The following is a 9,253-nucleotide window of genomic DNA, read 5'->3' on the forward strand; positions in this document are numbered from 1 at the left end:
GGGGTTGATCACCATCAACCAGTCAGAGAACTGTGCACGAGCTGATCACACACCTGCGACCTCCTCCTTCACCTGGCCTTTAGGAAGGCTTTGCTGAAACTCTTTAGAGAATTCAGGGGATTTTCGAGCAAGAACCACCTGTTCTCCTTGCTCAGCCCTGCAATAAACTTTTCTCTGCTCCAAACGTCCGGCACAAGTTCTTCACAAGTTCCTGGAGGGTTCATGAGGCATTAGAGCAGAAGTGAGGCAGGTGAGCTGCTGGGAGGTGGGGGTAGTTGTGGGGGACAGTGGACTTTAAGAGTCTCAGAAGAACCATCTGGAGTGATGTCAAGGCCCAGTGTGGGGCCATTACTGGGCAGTTGTGGAAGCACATGGCAATGGCTACTGGTGTTGAAGGGCGAGAGGCCAAGGAGAAACAGACCCTGGGGTAACTCCTTCCCCTCATCTCCTGGGTCTTTTCCACTATTCTGTGTGGGGATTGGATGAATGCAAGTCTCCAATCACTTTGAAGGCTTGAGTATCAGCCTTCACCAAAGCTCTATTTCCAAGGGGGAGAGAGTACCACAAACATCTCTATGCTAAGGTCCACTTTGCCCGTGTGACATGTCACCTGCAGTGTGGAAGCAGAGATCTCAGATACAGGCTGGGGTGCCTCCCGCTGCGTCTTTCTCTACATTGGGTCAATAGAAGATGAAGACAGTTCTGATCACTGAATACATTTTTTTTCATCCGGGCACTGCCTTTACTCAGGCAGCCCTGGCTTCCTGCAGCAGAGGTCTGGGCTGTAATAGAGCTGGTCTTATTTTATTTTTTATTAAGTTCATGAACTTTGGAGGAAGGAACTTGGAAAAAAAAGGTCTCATTACCTCAGGAATGAAGGCTCACGCTTCTTTTCATGCCAGACGTTGGTGTGGCCTTGCTTGTTATAGACACAAATAATCCGGGTGGAAAATTGCAGCAGAGTGGCCAGGAGAAAACAGGATGGCTTCTTGGGGTGAAGCAGGTGGGCTGGGGGAGGAGAGGTCAGTGAAAGGTCAACCTAAAGTGGGGAGATTCTGAGTGAAGTCACGCAGACTTCAATTATGGCTAGACGTTTGTATAGCTTGACTTTGTGAGAACAGAATCTGCCATAGACCCTTCCAGAAGCCAGATTAATGGGAAGAACATGGGTCTGGATTCGGACGGATTTGGCTTCAAATTCCAATTTGGCTGCTTGCGATGAGCTGCATGACCTACAAGTTTCCCAGAGCTCCTGGGTTTCGGTTTCCAAATGTGCACAATGTAGACAAATATCCACCTGGCAGGATTGTTGCGGGGACTGGACAAGACCCTGCAGGAAGAGTGTCAGGCACTGGGATTATAAAGAGAAATGTGGTACAAGGTTGCCAATGTCCTGTTAGTTTTTTTCTGCAAAAAACTTTATTGTTTCCATTTGGTCCAAGGCTGGGGTGAGGGCTCCAGGGTGGTTAAAAAGCTGCCTCGTGGCAGCAGAGAGAGGCTTCAGGTAGAAGCCTGGACACCACAGGGGCTTTTCAAAGGCCTTTAAGTTCCAGAGGCTCCTAGTCATGCTTGAGGGTGAGCCTTTCCAAGAGATACTCGCCCCGCCCAGCCCGGGCACCAGGCAGCCTGTGGAGGTGAGTCAGGTGGTTGCCATCTTCTTGTTGCGTTTCACCTGCTCATGCAGGAAGTGCCTCTCCCGGAAGTCACAGGGCTGGGGGTCAGCACGGGCAGAACCCAGGGCAGGCAGATCCAAAGGGGCCTGGTTCAGGTTCTTCTCCATGAGCAGAGGCTTCCAGAATGTGATGGGTTTTACCCCACTCCTCTCGGGAAGGCTTCTGCATGTCCTGGAAGAGGATGTGGCCACTGCACTGGTTTTGCATTTTCAAGAGATGCTGGGTACCCTGACACTTCTCCTCGGCCAATTCTTGGAAAAAATGGCCCACGCTCTTCAGAGTCACGTCCTCGCGGTGGAAACAGAAGCCCAGAGAGAGGTAGGTGTAGGAGACCCCCGGTGTATGTTGACCAGACAGGTCACAGCAGCCTGCACCTCCGCGGAGTAATGCTGACGGATCTGGGAGCTCATGGTTGATTGGCAATAAGGAGCTAAGCTCAAAAAATAGTGTTTGCTGGTCCCGGAGGCTGAGAGTAGCAGAGTGGCTGGTTCTGAAAGTTGCAACTGGAAATAAAGGAGGAAGTGGTGTCCCTGGGTCTGTTTCATCCAAACACTGTTGAAGCAAGAGACAGATCTGCGGGACCACTGAGTACATTGCTCATGGTCACATTCTATAATGAAATATATTCTCGAGTTATCCAGGACAGTGGCTCACATGATTTAATTACTAACTGACCAGGAAGACTGCCGTGCTGGAGTTTACTCCTCTGCAAAGAGCTGTTGGAGGAGTGCTGAACGTCAGGGCCCGCGCTAGGCCAGTGTTCGCCCAACTTCCCTGTTGATGGGAATCTCCTGGTGGCACTTGTTAAGTATTACAAGTTTCTGGCTTCATCGCAGACCCATTGAATTAAGAAGCTCCAGGGGGTCCAGGAAGCTATGTTTTATAACAAGAGCCCCAGGCAATTCTTGTCTTCAGAGGACTTGGCTCTACCATTGATTTATTAGTGATAACAAGCTAGTTTTTTTTTTTTTTTTAATCTTTAAGGGTAAGATAAAAATTGACTACAAAGATAATTTCTAAGATCCGCAGCTATTTAAAAACGGCCCTTTAATTGACTGCTGTTTGCTGGAGGGGGAAGAGCGTATCATTTTGCCTGTAGGGGGAAGATGCTCTTTCACTCCTCCCTGCCTTTGCTGTTCTCTCTGCTTGAAATTCCCTCTCCTCCTTGTCCACCTGGCAAATCCCACTGCTCCTACAAGACTCAGTTCACTATAGTCACTTCCTCTGAAAATCTCCCATGACTCTCTCAGCTGAATCAGGTGCTTCTTCCTCTCTGTGCCCTTTGTGCCTTTCTGTTACCTCTTTTATAAGGTGAAACCCATCATATTGTGGGTTTGTTTTTGTGTTTCTCCCCACACTAATTTTTGCATGTAAGAGTGAATAGGGTGGGTTCTGGAATCAAGGTGCCTAGATTTAAATCTCTCTCTGAAGGGATCAGAGCAGACAAAACAGTAGGGATCACCTTGAATTGGGTGTTGAGGACAAGCAAGAGTTGTCCAGATGGAGAAAGGAGATTTCCAGTGAACAGCAGGTGCAAAAGTGTGGAGGTCACAGAAAAACACATTTTCCTCCTTGTGAACCATTTAAAATCAGAAACTCATTTTGGCAATAATATCTTTTACGGTTTTGAAAATTTTCCATTAGGTTAAATTTGGTGTCTTTTCATTAGAATTTATTTATAAAGGCCAGAAAAGGGACTATTGTAATTTTGAAAATAATGTTTTAAATTGTTAAACCAGGAGTCTGGATTCATCCTCGGATACCCCATGGGCTGGGTGATTTTGCAAAGCATGACATGACCCTGCGTGTGAAAGGCTTTGCTTTCAGGTGTGCCTGGTTCAAAGCAAGCCTCTTCCACTTACCACTGGGTGGCTTTGAGCAAGTTACTTAGCTTCTCTGAGCTTCTCATGTGTCAGATCGAAGACTGACACCCTGTCCCTTCCCTTTGACTCTCTCAAAGTTGAAAGGGGCCATTAAAAAATAGACAACAGTAAAAAGATTTTAAAGTCATCTTGGCAGACCAGGGCCCTGGGCTAATACTAGCTACTGAAATTTTTAAAAGATAAATATCAAGTCCAGAATTTAAGTTTCCCTGTATAATGGAAATACTGGCTTAAGGAAAATTAGTTTGGTAGCAGCTCATGTCAGAAACAACAGGAAAAATTGTTCGAAATCAGTTTCAATCAGCTCCAATACAGTAGTGGGATGCTAAAAATGTGCTTTTGACTTTGGCATCGACACTAGGTTGACAAACATTTTTTAGCTATGTAACGCCAAGCGTCAGGGAAGGGGGCTCGGGACCCCTCATGCATAGCTGGTGGGCGTGCAGACTGAGGTAGTCATTCTGTGGCACAATCTGGCACGACTTAAACAAGTTAAGTTTGTATATGCCCATGACCCAACAGTCATGCTCTTGGTTTGTGGCAAATTCCGTAGACTGGTTCCTTCGGCTTCCTTCTGCCTCACTTAAAATGAGCCTTCCTGACTCTGGGGGTTAGAGAGGTAAAAATGGATACTTTCCAGATGCCCTTATTGTCCAGGTTCCATGAATGACCTAGCATCCTCTAGGCAATGGATGGATGTGATATTCGGAAGGTGGAAGTTGTTATCATGAGACAGAGGTCTTATTTCTGCTGTCTGTTATTTGGGGTGTGTGGTCACGAAGACCTGTAGATCTTGGCAGTTTATTTTTCAGAAGATGTAGCAGAGGTCCTGATATCCGGTCATAACGTGGTGAATATCGAGAAGCTGGGCCATGGGCATCCTGGCTTCAGGGAGGCGGTGTTGGTTTCCCCCGGCCCCGTTGCTCCCTGGTGGGCCAGTCCTGCTGTGTAGTTCCAGGGGTCGTTCTTGGAAGTTCAGCCTAAATCCTGCTTTTCTTCCAACCGTTTAAAAATAAGAATTCTGTCTATTAGATCCCCTTTTGGCTAAACTAGTTCCAGGAGCATCTGGCAAGGGAAACTATCTAGGAGAATTTCTCATAAAGGGGATGTGAATGAGGATGTTCATCAGAATGTGACAGGTAGCAGCTGGGGGGGAGGAGGTCACCTGTTTACCATTGTTGAGGGGATGGATTTAGAAAGTGAGCTGGCTGTAGACTCAGGAATCCTATGCAGCACTTGCAGTCAAGGAAATAGATGTCCAAATGGTGATATGGACAGATCTTAACAATAGACTTTAGTTTAAAAAAAAAGAAAATGAAGTTTATAGCATAATACCATTTATGCAAATTGAAAAAGACATGCGTAAAAACAACTACGTGACTGGCAGTGACGTAAACCCTCGTTTAATCTTTCACACATTCGAATGAGAGCCTACCGGGCAGAGAGAAATAAAAGTCGGAGTGCAGACAATAAGAATAGAGAAACATAGGGGCCATGCACATGCTGACCGGTGAATGTAGGAGAAGGATCTCTGCACCTGAAATGGGGAAGATAAAGGAAGAGTTGATGTCACATATCACAAGAGAAAATCTTCCACGTCTGTGCTGCAGCATAAATGTTTCTGTGCTACACACTGAGAAGAACACTGACAAAAGGATAATGCCAATAAGGAGGGAGGAAAGGATGCTGATGGGACCATGCATGTAGTCCTGGGTATCCATCCTGCATCTAACAAAAAGCAATGTTTGAAGATCACGGGGATATTTTAGGCTGAAGGAGAACAGAGAGGGAGACAGGATGACCAGCCATCTTGGTTTATCTGGATCTTTCCCAAATTTAGCACTGAAAGTCCTGTATCCCAGGAAATGCCTGAGTCCTGGGCAAACCAGGATGGTTGGTGACCCTAGGGAGACATCATTGCTATCTCCAACTGTCTGAAGCATGTTCCTAGAGACAGATAGGAAGTAAACTGTCTGTGTGCTCCTTCAAGGGGCAGACTTAAGACCACTGGGAAGAACAGAGTTAGAGGAAGGAAATTTCTGGCTCAATTCGTGGAGGACCTTCTAACAACCGGCTGTGAACCAGTGAGCAGTTACTTCTTTTGACCACTACCATTTAGTGAGTTCCTGTGAGGTACATAACCATCTCATTAAATCATCACTGTACTGCACTGAACTTTTGAGGGAACAAAATAACATCCCAAGGTCAGAAAATTAGGGGTTTGAACATAGGACTGTCTGACTCTAAAAAGCCGAGGCTCTCAGCTAATACCTTTTAATTTAATTTTAAATGTTCTTTCTACTCCAAGATGGTAAAAAATTAAGTGCTAGATTGTGTGTTACAGGCTAACAGGGTTTAGAAGCTGAGAAGTGAGGAATTTCTATGAAAGCTGATCCAGTCAGGGACTTAATCGTAACTTGATTTTGCAGACACTTGATTGTCCTTAGAAGTCTGGCAGTGGACACCACCCTGAGAGTCTGTCTCTGGCTAGAACTCTCAATGACACTCGCTAAGGAAAGAGCTCTGAAGACGTTTACGATATGCTAACTCTAGCAGCCCAGCACAGGACCTCCTATTGTTGAGACTTTAAAAGCAGGTGCAGTTTCTGTTTCTAGATGCAGGATGGATAACCAGGGTCATTACATCTGGGCTTAATAATAATAATAATAGCCACCAGTTTTTTGTGCATATACTATGTGCTAAGCATGGCGTAAAGAGCTTTACATATATGCACAGTCTTTCACTGCAACACGGTAGTCAGTCAATAAATAGTCTGATGAGCAAACAATCTCATTTAGTTTTCTCCCGCACAGCCATACCTGGAGACCCTGCACAACTCTTCATGGCAGGACCTATTATTTTGCCCATTAGATAAGGACAGTGAGACTCAAGAAATCGTATTTCAAGGGTCATTTTCTTCTTTCTACTACTGTAGGAAAGATAGTAAGTTGGAGAGTATGTGGGTATATCTGCCTTTTAACAGACCTAGCAAACAAGGTGACACGTTATTCTGTTGTATAATTGGTAAAGCCCAGTTTTTGCATATTTTAACACTACTAGTCATTACATTTCTTCTTTTAGGTTTCAACTTGTTGCCAGTGGAGGTATTTTAAAGTTTTGCTCTTAGTTTTTCCCTAGATTTTATTTATTTGCTTTTGGATAGAGATGTCATGGGCACTTCTAGTCTCACGAGGAAACTAACTACCCACCACTAACAATATATTGGCACAGGCTGGGCAATTGTGTGGAAATAGTATTACTGCAACCAATGAGCTGGCAGATTCAAATAGATCCCTGTGGGGCTGATGGGAGTGAATGAGACGTTTTATAAGCTGGACTCTGAGGAAGCCCGTATTGATTTAAGTCTTATGATAAGCACGTGCCTTGTGCATTCACGCTAGTTAGTGCCCTATGCTCCTTATCCCTCTCACAAAGCCGGCTGGCAAGCTCGGATTTGTATTTATCCACGGCCGCTCTGTCCGCAATCAAGAAGCTTTGCTTTTGACTCCCGCAGAAGTTTCCATTTAAATAAAATTGAAATTGAAGTCAAAAGCTGCCCTTGAAGCTGCTCTGCTCCCTTGGCGTTTACTCCTCAGCCCTTCTCGTCACTTAACCTCAGGACTCAGAGCCTCTGAAGCCCATGAGTGTGACTGCATACGTGCAAGAAACTGCATCCATTTGTTTATTGACGTTGCGTATTCCCGCGCTCCCCTAGAAAGCTGTCCCACACGACTATTTAATAGAGGCCAGATAAATACGTGCTTCTCAAGGCGTGGGCTCCAAACCGTGTGCCTGAGAATAACTGGAAAACTTACTAAAAATGAAGGTTTCCCAGACCCCACACAGACTTTCTGCATTGGAACTTTTATTGTTAATGTCCAGGATCAGCCTCTTAAACAATCTCTGGTTGACTCCTGTGAGTATCCACTAATTATGTGGGTCTTCTCTGAGCACTGGCTGTGTACCAGTGCTGGGGGTTCGGTGCTGAGCAAGGCGCAGCTCCTCTCCCAAGCCACAGTCTGGTGGGTGACAGACGAACATCCTCATTTCACTCCAACTGATCGAACCAGTTTTTTTCAAACACTACACTGATCCCTCCCTTTTTATGCCATTTTTCTTACTGAAGAAACCAGTTGAGGGGTGACGTACATGCAGCCTGAGTGGTGACAGGTGTGATACCCGGGCACGGTGATGGGTGATGGAACAGGGAAATTTTTGGCTATTAGTTTAAAAAAAAAAAAAAGAATGGAAATATTTTTAACAAAATGTATATAAAGTCTGATTCTAGATTTTTTTCCCATGGTATTTAAAAATATTTTTATTACAAAACTTTTCCCTACATAAAAGTGGTGAGGCTATAATAATAATGCTACAATAATAGTGTAGCATAATACAGTAAAGCAGCGTAATGAGCTCCGTATAACCAGTGTGTTCTAGGTACCAGGACTTCACCTCTCTCGCTTCATCCCCTCCCCTGTACCAACTCCACCCAGTTGTTTGCTTTTTCAAATCCCAGACCTCATGTCATTTCACTTATGAATAGTGCAGGGTACCTATTATAGGAGTATGGGCATTTTCTGAGCTAACCATGGGGCTATCATTGTACCTAAAGAAATTCATTATAATGCCTTTGGATCGTATTCAAATTTCTGCAATTATCTCAAGAACGTTATGTTACTTTTGTTTACATTAAGATCTAAATAAAATCCATACATTCTGCGTTCAGTTGTGTTTCCTAAGTCTCTCATGATCTAGAGCAGCCCTTCTTCCCTGGCCCCTTTCCCTGATCCCTCCCTTTTTCTGCCGTTTTTTTTCTCACTGAAGAAACCAGGTCTTATAAAAAAAAGCCCACATTCTGATTTTGTTTGCTCCCTTGTGGTGTCATTGAACTGGTTTCTCTACCCTTTCTATTTACGGTAGGCTAGAAGCCAGTTCTAAAGTCTTGATGGAGTCAAGTCCAAGTTTTTCTTCAAGGGCGTTTTGTTGTTGGTGCTGTGTACCTCATGCTGCATCACATTAGAAGGCCTAGAAACTCTGATTGTACCATTTCAACGATGCTAATTTAAATCAAGGGTTTTGGATGGCGACCGTCTGATATCTCCATTCCAAATTTTCCTTGAAACTTTCATCTAATGGTTTCAACCGCAGACAATCTTTGCTTGAATCAACTATTTTGTTAGGGGTTGAAGACGGGCCCTTCTAATTCTGTCATCCTTTCACATTTTTTGGCTGGGATCCTTCTGTAAGGACCCTTTATGCTCACACACCATGAGTATCTGATTACCCCCAGACATTTTTCATTGAGGAGAGGCAGGATCAATGGTTCTGTCCCTTTGATGGCTGATGTTCATTTAGGAGTTGGTGCCCAGTTACCACTAATGGTGAACACTGTGAGTGCTAAGGTTGTTTTTCAATTGGGTATCATTTTGAGCACATGGGTTTTATACACAGCATATTCCAAGACATTGGCCATGATTCGTTTCATCACATCCTCAGGACTCTGTGATAGTTTCCCTACATTCTGGTACAAGAAGTCCCTGGACAATTTTTGCTCCAGATCGTAATTGTTATCCACGTCTCAGAGGAGTCCCTGTGTCTTCTGGAGGGGAATGGTCTTTATAAGACACACTTTGGATGCTAGGGGTGCTCACTGCCATGAGACTGTGGTTGCTTCTGGGCCCTTTTAGTGGGGAGAGC

At 44.7% G+C, this 9,253-nt stretch overlaps 1 pseudogene; it reads right to left on the reverse strand.

Annotated features, from left to right (window-relative positions):
• Window positions 1–1,559: 1,559 nt before the first annotated feature.
• On the reverse strand, window positions 1,560–2,257 carry LOC105092819 (ferritin light chain-like; annotated as a pseudogene).
• Between the last annotated feature and the right edge of the window lie 6,996 nt (window positions 2,258–9,253).

Source organism: Camelus dromedarius, chromosome 14 (genome assembly GCF_036321535.1).
Source record: "Camelus dromedarius isolate mCamDro1 chromosome 14, mCamDro1.pat, whole genome shotgun sequence".
In the NCBI taxonomy this organism is placed as follows: Eukaryota; Metazoa; Chordata; class Mammalia; order Artiodactyla; family Camelidae; genus Camelus; species Camelus dromedarius.